Source organism: Pongo pygmaeus, chromosome X (genome assembly GCF_028885625.2).
Source record: "Pongo pygmaeus isolate AG05252 chromosome X, NHGRI_mPonPyg2-v2.0_pri, whole genome shotgun sequence".
Lineage (NCBI taxonomy): Eukaryota > Metazoa > Chordata > Mammalia > Primates > Hominidae > Pongo > Pongo pygmaeus.
This window is the reverse complement of record NC_072396.2, coordinates 48,966,799-48,982,774: the sequence shown is the minus strand read 5'-3', so window position 1 is coordinate 48,982,774 and position 15,976 is coordinate 48,966,799.

Below are 15,976 nucleotides of genomic sequence, written 5' to 3'. Positions count from 1 at the left end.
CCCAGCCTTGGAAGGAGGAAACTACCATCATTATGCCTATATGATAGATGAGAGACAGAGTCCCAGACAGATGGTAGGCATCTTGTCATAGGTCCTGCAGCTGGCAAGTGCAGGAGGAGCTGAGTCTGGAGCTCACTGACTTCAGAAACATTAAGGAGGACAGGTGTGTGTGGTGGAGGGAGGGAGAATTGAACAAGCCCGGGGTTCTGTCCCCAGTCACAAGGTAGAGGGTGTGGGTTCATTTTCCAAGACAAGGAGCCCTTAGAGATGGAGAGTGCAGGGAGGAACAGGCAATCGTGGACGTAGTGGGGACAGTGGGAGACAGAGATGTGCAGCATGGGCAGAAGAGGGACAGGCAAAGAAGCAGGGGATACCCAAGACCACGTGTGGGCTGTCACAGCCACCAGAGGGAGAGGGTGCTAGTAAGGAGGTTGTGGGGCTCCAGGAGCAACAGAGGTTCCCCAGATCTGTGAGCATGCCCTGCCTAGCACTGCAGGAAGAGGTGGCTGCCACCCAGGTCACTGTGGACGTGCCTCTACCTGTGTCTCAGAGGAAACAAATTCTATTTTATCCCAATATAGTTCTGTATTACACAAATGTAACATTCGGCTACTAGATATCGGGTGCCTTATCCTCCATGCAAACAGAGGAGAGGATACCCTAAAAGAGATACTGAAGGATTTGATTTTTCTTTCTCCCTGGGATGATGGGATCCGTAAGTTGGGTCTCCCAGCCCACAAGACAGGTGCCAGGCAGGGTGGCTGGAAGATTGTGAGTCATGACAGGGAACATTTTTCCTTAGGTTCCTTGGGTATATAAAGCTCCCGACTGTCTATCATGGATAGATAAAGAGTGAACATGGTCCCCTCTCCACAAATGTGTTTCTTTCCTTCATTATTACTGTGAAGTGCTGAAGATACACCAAGTCCTGATACATTGCTTTTTTTTTTTTTTTTTTTTTTTTTTGAGACAGAGTCTCGCTCTGTTGTCCAGGCTGGAGTGCAGTGGTGAGATGTCGGCTCACTGCAACCTCTGCCTACCAGGTTCAAGCGATTCTCCTGCCTCAGTCTTCAGAGTCGCTGGGAACACAGGCGTGTGCCACCATTCCCAGCTAATTTTTTGTATTTTTAGTAGAAACGGGGTTTCACTGTGTCAGCCAGGTTGATCTTCTGACCTCGTGATCTGATGGCCTCAGCGTCCCAAAGTGCTGGGATTACATGTGTGAGCTATGGCGCCCAGTGATGCATTACTTTTTTGTGTTTGTGGGGTTTTTTTTTTGTTTTGTTTTGTTTTTTTTTTTGAGACAGGATCACACCCTGTCTCCCAGGTTGTAGTGCAGTTCTGCAATTTCAGCTCACTGCAGCTTCGATCTCCCAGGCTCAAGGGATTCTCCCAATTCAGCTTACGAACTACCTGGGACTACAGGCACTTGCCACCACACCCAGCTAATTTTTGTATTTTCTGTAGAGACAGGATCCCACTATATTGCCCAGGCTGGTCTCTGTCTACTGGCTTCAGGCAATCCTCCTGCCTCAGCCTCCCAAAGTGCTAAGATGACAAGTGTGAACCACCTCGCCAGGCCTTCGCTTTCTTTAATGAACAGTTATCAGAGTTTCGTCTTAGAGACAAAAGTGGCTACTGCCAGCCAATCTGAGTGTGGTGTTGGAGGGGAATCTGGCTGATTCAGACGTTTCAAATGAACTTTTCAATTAAACTACCTGATGATTATCCTAAGGCCCTTTCTCGCTCCATGTTTTTTTGATTCTGGGTTTGGAGTTTTTCAGAAGCTTTCCTACAAAGAGCATCTCCTGGGCGGGCACAGTGACTTACGCTGTAATCCCAGCACTTTGGGAGGCCGAGGCAGGCAGATCACTTGAGGTCAGGAGTTCGAGACCAACCTGGCCTACATTGCAAAAACCCTGCCTCTACTAAAAATACAAAAATTAGCCAGCCGTGGTGGTGGGCACCGGTGAATTCCAGTTACTGTGGGGGCTGAGGCACGAGAATCACTTTAACCCAGGAGACACACTGTGCAGTGAGCCGAGATCACGCTACTGTACTCCAGCCTGGGCAACAGAGTAAGTCTCTGTCTCAAAAAACAAACAGCATCTCTCGCCTACAGTCACTTGAGCTGTGGTCTTGTCTCCTCGGGTTTCTCTGTCAGTTTGATCCCATCTACTCTACCTCCCAGGAATGCCTCAATATTTCTGGTGGACCGCTGACACGTTTTCCTATTTTCCTCTGCTGTTAAGGATTGACTCTTGAAAACATTTTCTTCCTAGTTTGATGGAATGTTGAGTGGGGCATGGGATCTAGCTGCCGTCTTGCTCCAATCATCTGTTATTAGATATTTCATGTATTTTTCTCACAATATAAGTGTAATTTTTCTGAATTTGGTTTTCTAAATGGTTATTATTGGCATGTAGAAACCCTATCTATTATTCTTTATAATATTTTGTTACCTGTCTGGGTACAGCTTCCCCTGCATTTCGGCACAAGACTCAATCTATTTTATTCTTCAAAACAAAACTGACAGGCTGGGTGTGGTGGCTCACACCTGTAATCCTAGCACTTAGGGAGGCCAAGGCGTGTGGATCAACTGAGGTCAGGATTTCGAGACCAGCCTGGCCAAGATGGTAAAACCCCATCTCTACTAAAAATACACACACAAAAAAAATTAGCCAGGCATTGGTGGTGCACGCCTGTAGTCCCAGCTACTAGGGCAGCTGAGGTGGGAGGATCATTTGAACTCCGGAGGCAGAGATTGCAGTGAGCCAAGGTGGCACCACTGCACTCCAGCCTCGTGGACAGAAACTCTATCTCTAAATAAAAAGAAAAAGAAAAAAAGAAAATTCACTTCACCGGCAATAGATAGTTTTATAAAAGGATAATTTACGGAAGATTTCATAGGATGGAAAGAAATGAAGTATACATTTTACAGAGCTGAGCAGTTCACTGCAAAAATCACCAGAACTGCCTTTTTCTCCAAAAGTGCTACCCATAAGCTATTCTACTACTGGTTCTTCTAGTCCTTTTCTCTATTCCAAATCCTCAAATTCTCCATTTCCTTATTGGGGTAATTTTCCTCTGCCCAGATCTGGATCCCCCACAACACTTAACACTGTCTGCGAGTGTGTGAATTCCCATTATTTTAGCTCAGGTTCCCAAGGAAACAGGCTTTGGGCCATACAGGACACCTCTAGACAGACTATACTGAGAAGCCATGCTTGGAACAGTGCATGGGGAGAGGAGAGGAGAGGGAATTTACGTACCTGGTTCTCACTCATGGTTTTTTTTTTTAATTGGTCAAAATTTACCCCATAGGCATGAACTCCCCCACACTTCTAGATTGCGTCATCTGCCCCTTTCACAGCTGTCTTGGAAGCCAGACCCCACGCTTTGAAGTATAGTGTTTCATAGAATCCAAAAGTGGTCGTAGAGGCCAGGTGTGGTGGCTCATGCCTGTAATCCCATCACTTTGGGACGCCAAGGCAGGCAGACCATGAGGTCAGGAGTTCGAGTCTAGCCTGGCGAGCATGGTGAAACCCAGTCTCTACTAAAAATACAAAAATTAGCCCGGCATGGTGGCACACACCTGTAATCTCAGCTACTCGGGAGGCTGAGGCAGGAGAATCGCTTGACCCTGGGAAGCAGAGGTTGCAGTGAGCTGAGATCGCACCACGGCACTTCAGCCTGGGTGACAGAGCAAGACTCCATCTGAAAAACAAAACAAACCAAACAAACGAACAATCAAAAAAGTAGTAGCAGAAACCAGAAAGTCCATGTATGTAGCTAATTGGCCTGGTTGTATAGCAGCAGCCAAGGGTGAAAACTAAATACTCCCAGGCAAGTCCTAAGTTCACCAAGGAATTGGAATACTCATCTGTGCTAGTTAATTGCCTTTATCTGAAGGAAAAATAAAACTCATATCTCTACGACAAGCAGGTGCTTACAGCTTGGAGCAAGGCACCTAGGCAAACTCCCCTGGTGACAGGGAGACTGGGACGTCATCTTCCTCAATGTTCACGTTTCAAAGAGATGGCTCAAGGCTCAAAGACCTTTCTAGGGACCGGTCATGGTGGCTCACACCTGTAATCCCAACACTTTGGGAGGCTGAGGCTGGAGGATCACTTGAGGCCTGGAGTTCAAGTCCAAGACATTCCTGGGATAGATGGGGCCAGAGGCTTACATATCAAAGGAAGAATTTACAAATACAAATTTTCGCAAGGAAATACCCTAGGGAAAGGGAAATGGGAAAAGGTCTCTTCTTCCCTTTTGGCAACAGGAAAATCTCAATTTTATGTGTAGTTAACCTTACAATTCCCCCTTTTGTTATTCTCTTATAGTAACATTACAATTTTCTAATTATCTCCACTGCTGTTTATCTTTCTCTGGGTAGCGTACAGCCACATAGATATCCAACAAGTTCATAGTAAGTTGCAAAGCAAAACAATTATCAGGATTATAATAGAATGACTTTTTTTTTTTTTCGGGACAGAGTTTCGCTCTCATTGCCCAGGCTGGAGTGCAATGGTGCGATCTCGGCTCACTGCAACCTCTGTCTCCTGAGTTCAAGCGATTTTCCTTCCTCAGCCTCCCAAGTAGCTGGGATTACAGGCATGCACCACGAGGCCCAGCTAACTTTGTATTTTTTGTAGAGATGGGGTTTCACCATGTTAGCCAGGATGGACTTGAACTCCTCACCCCAGGTGATCCGCCCACCTCAGCCTCCCAAAGTGTGAGAATTACAGACGTGAGCCACCATGCCCAGTCTAGAATGAATTTTTAAATTCAGTATAATACTCACCTCGTCAGGGGGTGGGGCGACCATTCAACACATCATAGTGGTTAATTGTGTCAAAGACAAAATAAATTATAGAGACAAATCCCTAAATCAAATGCTGTATTTGGGAATCACAAAATTGCAATTCAGGGCATATACACGGACTGGGGTGACCTTCAGTATGTCCAACAAACAAACAGAAGTTGGAAGCTTTATCAGAAATAAAAATGTTACAAATTGTTTTGAAATAAGGCTCATTGGCACTGCAGAAGCTGGTTCGTTCGCACAATCAGCTTTCACATTCCCTCTTTTGATCAACATCTTTCTTTGAAAACCTCACTGATCAGCCATCTTAAAGTGAGGCTTCATTGTCACTCCATGCCAGGATGGACCTGTGCGGGTTGTCTTTGTCCCATGTCAAGGGAAAGATAAGGGAGTCTAGATCAGGAACATGGGCCACATTTGAGCCACAAAGAGGCCAGAAGGAAAAAAATCAGGCATGTTTGTTTGGAGTTCAGCATCTTATTAGTTCCATCTATATTAGCATTCCTCTTGAAGCACTAGGCCAACATTACCCTGTTGAGAGAACTGGCTGAACAAATATTAGACAGGCAACAAGAACAGAGCTCAAAGATCGTAATACAAAAATAATTAGCAATCTTTTTTTTTTTTTTTTTGGTTTTATTTTATTGCAATGGAGTCTTGCTCTGTCGCCCAGGATGAAGTGCAGTGGCGTGATCCCGGCTCACTGCAACCTCCACCTCCTGGGTTCAAGCAGTTCTCCTGCCTCAGCCTCCTGAGTAGCCAGGATTAAAGATGTGTGCCACGAAGCCCTGCTACATATTTTTGTATTTTTAGTAGAGATGTGGTTTCACCATGTTGGCCAGGCTGGTCTCAAACTCCTGACCTCAGATGATCCACGTGCCTCAGCCTCCCAAAGTGCTGGGATTACAGATGTGAGCCACCGTGCCTGGCCCTATAACCAATGTTTTTAATTGTATCCGTCTATAAAGAGAGAGCAGATTTTTTTTTTCGTGTTAAAAAAAAAAGTGGGCCAGGTGCAATGGTTCACACCTATAATCCCAGAACTTTGGGAGAGTACTTGAACCCAGGAGTTCAAGATCAGCCTGGGCAACATAACTAGACCCCCATCACTGGAAAAAAAAAAAAAAAAGAAAGAAAGAAAAGAAAAGTAAAGTATGGTTTTATTACTACCTGCATGAGATGGTAGGTGTGCTTGAGAGAAGAGAGGAGAGGAAAGGAGGGGAGGAGAAGGGAGGGCAGAGGAGGGGAGGGGGAGGAGAAGAAGGGTGGAGAAGGAGTGGGAAGCTTCAGGCAGGAAGGAATGGTTTTATTACTACCTGCAGGCAGGGCCTGCATGAGGTGGTAGGTGTGCTGGGCCCAGGGTACGTGTGGGCTGTGAGGAGATGGTGATGGTGAGGCTGGAAGGAAAGGGGGTGGCTTGGAAACCAGGCCCAGGGGATCCTCAGATCTGCTTCTTGGAATGGGAAGCCTTGAGAAAAGAGTCATGGTAAGCCACAGTCATGCCATCCATCAGATGCAGAAATTCTTGGAAATCTAACTGCCCATCACTAGTGAGGTCCAGTTTCTTCATCATGTGGTCAAGGACACTGGGGCCTTCTGGTTCTTCGTGAAGGCATCCAGTTCTGTGATTTTTGCCATGTTGGAGTTGAATGAGGCACCAAGAGCAGGTTTTTACTGGACCTGTGTAAATAACCATACTGCCATAAGAATATTTCCAAATAGTTTCGAATTCTGGAGGAATCAAGCAGAAAGAAAAAGCAAACCTTTCCATCTTAGTTTACAAAAGTATACTTTACCAAATTGTTATAAACTATAGACAGTTTAACAGGGAAATTTTCTCTTTTTTTTTTTCATTTTTTTGAGAAAGGTCTGTGCCCTGCTGCACAGGCTGGAGTGCAGTGGTGCAAACATGGCTCCCTGCAACCTCTGCATCCCCACTCAAGTGATCCTCCCACCTCTGCCTCCCAAGTAGCTGGGACCACAGGTGCACACCACCATGCCCAGCTAATTTTTTTTTTTTTTGAGACAGGGTTTTGCCATGTTGCCCAGACTTGTCTTGAACTCCTGGGCTCAAGAAATCCTCCTGCCTTGGCTTCCAAAGTGAGCCACCACACCCCACCAGAAAATTTTATTAAATGTGCAAAACCAAACATTTAAGTAAAAAACAAAGCTTTCTTTTCTTAATTTCTTTTAGAAACCAGGTCTCCTATGTTGCCCAGGTTTGTCTTGAAGTCCTGCACTCAAGGGATCCTCCTGTCTTGGCCTCTGAGAATGCTGGGATTACAGGTGTGAGCCACTGTGCCCAGCCGAAGAATAAATAAAGTTTTAAATAAAGGTCATAAAAACATCTGTTGTTTAGCCTCATGTAATTTTGTTCTTCTTGATCTTGATGATCAGTTGCATGAACCCATCAGTTTTTATTAGGGTTTTCAAAAATTATTTAGTTCATTTATCTGAAAGTTATTATAAATCTATATTCAATAGTACTTGTTAAAATCTTTTTTATGAATCTGATTCTGGACACATTTAGAGAAGAATCAACACTGTAGATGATACAGCTTAGAATAGCAATGATTAAGATCTGATCAAAGGTCCATAATTGAGAAAAAATTCAATTATTTCTATTATATAGAACATTTTAAGATAAGAAGCAGAATCATTACTGATAGCATCACACCAGGACCATCAGACCTCTGTAAAATTTATACGATCTTCAGAACATTAACATCAATAACATATTTATATAAATATAAACAGCAATTAGTGTTATTTTGTTATTTGAAATTGCTTTTCATATAATCTAACATATCAAATAAGCCTAATGAGAGACACATTCTTTGAGGCTCTCCAGGGGCCTCACTGGTAAATCTCAAACTCAATTTTAGGTTAAAAAGACTTAAATTAGAATTTGATTAGTTTGTTCGACAGCAATAGATAAATAAAAAAGAATTGGATTTTGGGGAAGTTTGTCAAAGATGTTAAAAGGCTCAAAACACTTGTGCAAAACAGGATCACGGGTCACTGTGAAATAATAGTCACTCATTTAACCAGAGTTATAGTCAACAGACTTCAAAAGCAGTACAGAAAGTTACACAGACTTAAAAACTTAACTCTTTCAAAGCTCAGTTTTCCTAAGCAAGAAGAAACCTAATTAGTAGGCTGGGCTTGGTGGCTCATGCCTGGAATCCCAGCACTTTGGGAGGCTGAGGCGGATGGATCACCAGACCAGAAGTTCAAGACCAAGCTGAGCAACATGGCAAAACCCCTTCTCTACTAAAAGGACAAAAAATTAGCTGGGCATGGTGGCTGGCGCCTGTGGTCCCAGCCACTGGAGGCACAAGAATTGTTTGAACTCAGGAGACGGTGGTTGCAGTGAGCCGAGATCCCGCCCATTGCACTCCGGCCTGGGTGACAGAGAGAGACTCTGTCTCAAAACAAAAACAAAACAAAACAAAACAAAACCCTAGGATCAACAGAAAGGAACGCCTGGGTTAAGATAAAGGATTGTGGAGACCCAAGTTCATATTTGCAGAGGAAGCCTTCTGGTACTAGGCTTCAGAGAGAATAGGTTGTAACATGTTTCTTGTCAGACTTCAAGTCTGTGTTGATGTTGATGCCAGAGGTATAATGAGGCATGTCTCACCCCCACTTCCTGTCATGGCCTGAAACCGTCTCTCAGGTTAAATTTTAAAAGAGCCCTGGCTGAGGAAGAAGTCCATTCAGATGGTTGCAGGGTGGCGGGGGTTAGGATTTTATTTTTGATTTACAAGTCCTATAAAAGTGCATAAATTTTAAGGAACAAAGTCTCGTGCCTGATGTATGGACCACACAAAGAGTTCTCCAAACTGTCCAATGCCATAACCAGAGACATTTGAACAAGAAATCAGGATGAGAAGTTGATGTTTGCACACTGTAGACAGTTTTTCCCAAGACGTCAGAATGAGTCTTCATATCATAATGAGACTCTTACCCCCTTAATGTCTACGTTTTTCACTTGACAGAACCTGACCCCAAATCCTTTCCTTCACCTAGTGGTCCCTTTTATAGAGTTGGCGCTCTGCTTTAATTCAACCCAGTCCTAAAATGCTACTCAAAGACTATAAGAGGTCTCATTCAATTCCCCCATAGGTTTTTTATTTGTTTAGTTGGTGGTCCTTAGGCTTGGGATCTTGGTTCAAAACCATTGTACAAACTAAATTTATTATACTATTGCTAATTATAGCTGGGTGTGGTGGCTCGCGCCTGTAATCCCAGCACTTTGGAATGCCAAGGCGGCGGATCACTTGAGGTCATGAGTTCTAGACCAGCCTGGTCAAAATGGTGAAACCCCGTCTCTACTGAAAATACAAAAATTAACCGGGTGTGGTGGTGAGCACCTGTAATCCCAGGTACTCAAGAGGCTGAGGCAGAAGAATCGTCGTAGGTTGCAGTGAGCCAGGATCGTACCACTGTACTTCATCCTGGGCAACAGAGCAAGAATCCATTGCAATAAAATTAAAATAAAATAAAATAAAATAAAATAAAGTAAAATAAAATAAAATAAAATAATAAAATAAAATAAAATATAAAATATTGCTAATTATTTTTGTATTATGATCTCTGAGCTCCGTTCTTGTTGCCTGTCTAATATTTGTTCAGCCATTTCTCCCAACAGGATAACGTTAGCCCAGTGGGTCAAGATGATTGCTAATACAGATGGGACAAACAAGATGAAACTTGATGCTGAACTCCAGACAAACCTGCCTGAATTTTTTTTTTTTTCCTTCTGGCCGCTTTATGGCTCAAATGTGGCTCATGCCCGTGATCTAGACTCCCTTACCTTTCCCTTGACATGGGACAAAGACAACCGGCACAGGTCCATCCTGGCAAGGAGTGACAATGAAGCCTCACTTTAAGATGGCTGATCAGTGAGGTTTTCAAAGAAAGATGTTGATCAAAAGAGGGAATGTGAACGCTGATTGTGGGAATGAACCAGCTTCTCCAGTGTCAATGAGCCTCATTTCAAAACAATATGCAACATTTTTCTTTCTAATAAAACTTCCAACTTCTGTTTGTTTTTTGGACATACTGAAGACCACCCTAGTCTGTGTGTATGCCCTGAATTGCAATTTTGTGATTCCCAAATACAGCATTTGATTTAGGGATTTGTCTCTATAATTTATTTTGTCTTTGACACAATTAACCAGTATGATGTGTTGAATGGTCGCCCCACCCCCTGACAAGGTGAGTATTATACTGAATTTAAAAATTCATTCTAGACCGGGCATGGTGGCTCATGTCTGTAATCCTCACACTTTGGGAGGCTGAGGTGGGCGGATCACCTGGGGTGAGGAGTTCAAGTCCATCCTGGCTAACATGGTGAAACCCCATCTCTACAAAAAATACAAAATTAGCTGGGCGTGGTGGCACATGCCTGTAATCCCAGCCGCTCGAGAGGCTGAGGCAGGAGAATCACTTAAACTCAGGAGACAGAGGTTGCAGTGAGCCAAGATTGAGCCATTGCATTCCAGCCTGGCCAACAAGAGAGAAACTCTGTCCCGAAAAAAAAATCTCTCTATTATAATCTTGATAATTGCTTTGCTGTGCATCTTACTATGGACTTGTTGGATATCTAGGTGGCTGTAAAGTACTCAGAGAAAAATAGAAACAGCAGTGGAGGTAATTAGAAAATTGTAGTGTTCCAATAAAACAATAACAAAAGGGGGAAATTGTAAGGGTAACGAAACATAAAATTGATTTTTTCCTGTTGCCAAAAGGGCAAGAAGAGACCTTTCCCCTTTTCACTTTCTTTAGAGCATTTCCTTGGGAAAATTTGTATTTGTAAATTCTTCCTTTGATCTGTAAGCCTCTGTCCACCCTACAACCCAGGAATGTCTTGAACTTGAACTCCAGGCCTCGAGTGATCCTCCAGCCTCAGCCTCCGAAAGTGTTGGGATTACAGGCATGAGCCACCACGCCCATCCCCTAGGAATGTCTTTCTTCAAGGCCTTGGAGCCATCTCTTTGGAATGTGAACATTGAGGAAGATGATGTCCTTGTCTCCCTGTCACCAGGGAGATGCCTTGCTCTAAGCTGTAAGCACCTGCTTGTCATAGAGATAGGAGTTTTATTTTTCCTTCAGATAAGGGCAGTTAACTAACACAGATGGGTACTCCAAATACTTGGTGAACTTAGGACTTGTCTGGGAGTATTTAGTTTTCATCCTTGGCTGCTGCTGTACAACCAGGCCAGTTAGCCACACACCTGAAATTTCTGGTTTCTACTACGACTTTTTATTGTTTGTTTGGCTTTTTCTTGTTTGTTCGTTTTTGAGAGGGAGTCTCCCTCTGTTGCCCAGGCTGGAGTGCAGTGATGCGATCTCGGCTCATTGCAACATCCGCCTTCCTGGTTCAAATGATACTCTACCTCAGCCCACAGAGTAGCTGAGATTATAAGCACAGGCCACCATGCTAGGCTAAATTTGGATTTTTAGTAGAGACAGGGTTTCACCATGCTCACCAGGCTAGTCTTGAACTCCTGACCTCATGATCTGCCTGCTTTGGCCTCCCAAAGTGCTAGGATTATAGAATTGAGCCACCACACCTGGCCTCTATGACCACTTTTGGACTGTATGAAACACTATACTTCAAAGTGTGGGATCTGGCTTCCAAGACAGCTGCCAAAGGGGCAGGTGATGCAGTCTAGAAGTGTGGGGGAGTTCGTGCTTGTGGAGCAAATCTTGACCATTAAGAAAAAGAACCAGGAGTGATAGCCAGGTACATAAATTCCTTCTCCTCTTCTCTCCCCATGCACCGGTCCAAGCATACTTTCTCAGTATAGTCTGTCTAGAGGTACCCTGTATGGCCCAAAGCCTGTTTCCTTGGGAACCTGAGCTAAAGTAATGGGAATTCACACACTCAAAGACAATGTTAAGTGTTGTGGAGGACCCAGATCTGGGCAGAGGAAAATTACCCCAATAAGGAAATGGACAATTTGAGGATTTGGAATAGAGGGAAGGACTAGAAAAACCAGTAGTAGAATAGCTTATGGATAATATTTTTGGAGAAAAATGCAGTTCTGGTGATTTTTACAGTGAACTGCCCAGCTCGGTAAAATAGATTCTTTCTTTCCATCAGTCTCCCCTTTGAAATCTTTCATAAATTATCCTTTTATCACTGTCTATTGCCTGTGAAGTGAATTTTCTTTTTTTCTTTTTCTTTTTTATTTAGAGATAGAGTCTCTGTCGCCCGGGCTGGAGTGCAGTGGCGCGATCTCGGCTCACAACAATCTCTGCCTCCCAAGTTCAAGTGGTCCTCCCGCCTCTGCTGCCCTAGTAGCTGGGACTACAGGCACTCACCAACAATGCCCAGCTAATTTTTTTTTTTTTTCGTATTTTTAGTAGGGATGGGGTTTCACCATGTTGGCCAGGTTGGTTTCGAACTCCTGACCTTAGATGGTCCACCCACCTCGGCCTACCAAAGTGCTGTGATTACAGGCGAGAGCCACTGCGCCCAGCCTGTCAGTTTTCTTTTGGAGAATAAAACAGACTGAGTCTTGTGCCAAAATGCAGAGGAAGCCGCAATCAGAGAGGTAACAGTATATTATATACAATAATAGATAGATTTTCTAATTACCAATAATAACCATTTAGAAAACCAAATGGAGAAAAAATACACTTATATAGTGACAAATATACATAAAATATCTAAAACCAGATGATTGGAGCAAGATGGCAGATAGATCCCGTGACCCACTCAACATTCCATTGAACTGGGAAGAAAATGTTTTCAAGGGTCAATTCTTAACAGTAGAGGAAAATAGGAAAACGTGTCAGTGGTCCACCAGAAATATTGAGGCATTCCTGGGAGATAGAGTAGATGGGATCAGACTGATAGAGAAACCCAAGGAGACAAGACCACAGCTCAAATCACTGTAGGTGAGAGATGCTGTTTGTTTTTTGAGATGGAGACTTACTCTGTCGCCCAGGCTGGAGTGCAGTGGCGTGATCTCGGCTCACTGCACCCTCTGTCTCCCGTGCTCAAGGGATTCTCCGGCCTCAGCCCCTGCAGTAACTGTGATTCACAGGTGCCCACCATCACGGCTGGCTAATTTTTGTATTTTTAGTAGAGATGGGGGTTTCACCATGTAGGCCAGGCTGGTCTTGAACTCCTGACCACAAGTGATCTGCTTGCCTCAGCCGCCCAAAGTGCTCAGATTACAGCATGAGTCACCATGCCCAGTCAAGAGATGCTCTTTGTAACAAAGCCTATGAAAAACTCTAAACCCAGAATCAAAATAACACGGGGCAGGAAAGGGCCTTAGGATAATCATCAGGTAGGTTAATGTAAAAGTTCATTTAAAACATCTGAATCAGCCAGATTCCCCTCCAACACCACAGACAGATTGGCTGGCAGTAGCCACTTTTGTCTCTAAGATGAAACTCTGATAATTGTTCATTAAAGAAAGTGAAAGCCTGGCGAGGTGGCTCACACTTGTCCTCCCAGCCCTTGGGAGGCTGAGGCAGGAGGATTGTCTGAGACCAGGAGATCGAGATCAGCCTGGGAAACATAGTGGATCCCGTCTCTACAAAAAATACAAAAATTAGCTGGGTGTGGTGGCGTTTGTCTGTAATACCAGCTAGTTCATAAGCTGAAGTGGGAGAATCCCTTGAGCCTGGGAGATTGAGACTGCAGTGAGCTGTAATTGCATCACTGTACCCAAGCTTGGGCGACAGACTGCGATCCTTTCTCAAAAAAACACAAAAAAGTAATGTATCAGAACTTCTTGTAACTTCAGCCCTTCACGGTAATAATGAAGGACGGAAGCACATTTGTGGAGAGGGGACCACGTTCACTCTTTATCTATCCATGATAGACAGATAGTCCGGGGCTTTATATACCCAAGGAACCTAAGGAAAAATGTTCCCTTTCATGACTCACAATCTTCCAGCCACCCTTCCTTGCACCTATCTGGTGGGCTGGGGGACCCAACTTATGGACCCCATCATCCCAGGGAGAAAGAAATGTTAAATGCTTCAGTATCTCTTTTGGGAAATCCTCTCCTCTGTTTGCATGGAGGATAAGGCAATCAATATCTAGCAGCCAAATGTTATATTTGTGTAATACAGAACTATATTAGGGTAAAATAGAATTTGTTTCCTCTGAGACACAGGTAGAGGCACGTCCACACTGACCTGGGTGGCAGCCACCTCTTCCTGCAGTGCCAGGCAGGGCATGCTCACAGATCTAGGGAACCTCTGTTGCTCCTGGAGCCCCACAACCTCCTTCCTGGCACCCTCTCCCTCTGGTGGCTGTGACAGCCCACACTTGGTCTTGGGTCTCCCCTGCTTCTTTGCCTGTCCCTCTTCTGCCCACCCTGCATATCTCTGTCTCCCACTGTCCCTGCCGTGACCACAACTGCCGCTCCCTCCCTGCACTCTCTCTGTCCAAGTGATCCTTGTCTTGGGAAAATGAACCGACAGCCTCTACCTTGTGACTGGGGACAGAACCCGGGACTTGTTCAATTCTCCCTCCCTCCACCACACACACCTGTCCTCCTTAATGTTTCTAGAGTCAGTGAACTCCAAACTCAGCTCCTCCTGCACCTGCCAGCTGTAGAACCTGTGACAAGATGACTACCAATTCTCTGGGACTCCATCTCTCGTCTATCATATAGCCATAATGATGATAGTGTCCTCCTTCTAAGGCTGGGGAGAACCAGGAAGCCAAGGTGCTGGACCACGAACGGTCAAAACAGCTCCAATCCTGCCTCCACCTGGGGCTGGTGTTTCAAGTCTGCGGTGTGTGAATGGAGCTTTAATGTCTCCATTGACACACAACAGTTTGTTCTAAAATAGACTCCCCTCTGCCCTTCCTTCCCCACAATTGTTTCCCCTCTGCACCGTGCAATGGTACCTGTGAGAAAGAACGGTCCCATTCCCAAATCATCGTCCCCACCCCAGCCCCCATGCCCTTGGTTGGTGAGACCCTTGATGGGCAGTCTCATGCTTCTGTCCAGGAGACATTCCCACTGTTGCTCCCCTGCATGGAGACTAAGTGGACTCTTCTATTCCCTGTCCATCACAGGGTCTACAGTGCACGCCTCTGCCTGATTTCCTCCACGTTCCCCAGATGACGATTTCATCTGTGTTTTCTCCCATATACTCCCAAACGGACCGTCCCAGACCTTGAACCCGAAAATCATTCAGAGAGCAAAGGCCAAGATGCCCAACCACCTGCTGCAGAATCCTGCTCCAGGACTGAAGTGTATAGTCTCTATCAAAATAAAAACTGGAGGCCAGGTGCGGTGGCTCACTCCTGTAATCACAGCACTTTAGGAGGCCAAGGTGGGAGGATTGCTTGAGCCCAGGAGTTGAAGGCTGCATTGAGCTATGATCATCCTCCTGCACTCCAGCCTGGACAGAGCAAGACCCCATCTCTAGAAGAAACAAATAAACAACTGGAAACATCCTCCTCTAGAATGGTGGTCAGGAACATCTGTCTGCCTTGCTCCCTGATGTCTCTCTGGCACCTAGAACAACGCTCAGCACGAGGACGCACTCATTAGGATTTTGTTGAATAAATGACTCCTTTGACACAGCAATTCCACTTCTAAGAATCTTTCCTAAAGAAATATTCACACATGTGCACAGAGCTGTGTGCACAATAATGAGAGGAGCAAACAACGGGAACGTTTGCAAAAGTTTATTAACTATCAGTAACTGATACAGGGGAATCGGATGAGGGGAGTACATGCTGAACAGGAAACGGAATGAGGGGGGCTTGACCAGGACGCATGGCAATGGAGAAAAGCAAATGGGAGATGCTTACTGGTACTTGGGGGGTGTGTGTGTGTGTGTGTGTGTGTGTGTGTGTGTGTGTGGTGTGGTGTGTGTGTAAATGCAGAGGAGAAAATCGGAAATTAAACACTGAAATCTGCCCTCAGTCGTCACATCTGGGGAGAGAGGAGGGTAATGCTGTTCTATGCAGAGATACCTGACAATACTTGTTTTCTGAGGTAGGTGCATGGATACACAAACCGAAACATGCATTAAGCATGTCTTGCTCATCAATGAAAACGCTAATATCTAACAGAATGGCACACTGTAAGAAAACACAACGGAAACACTAATATCGAACTTTTGGCACACTAAGAAAAATGATGCTCAACT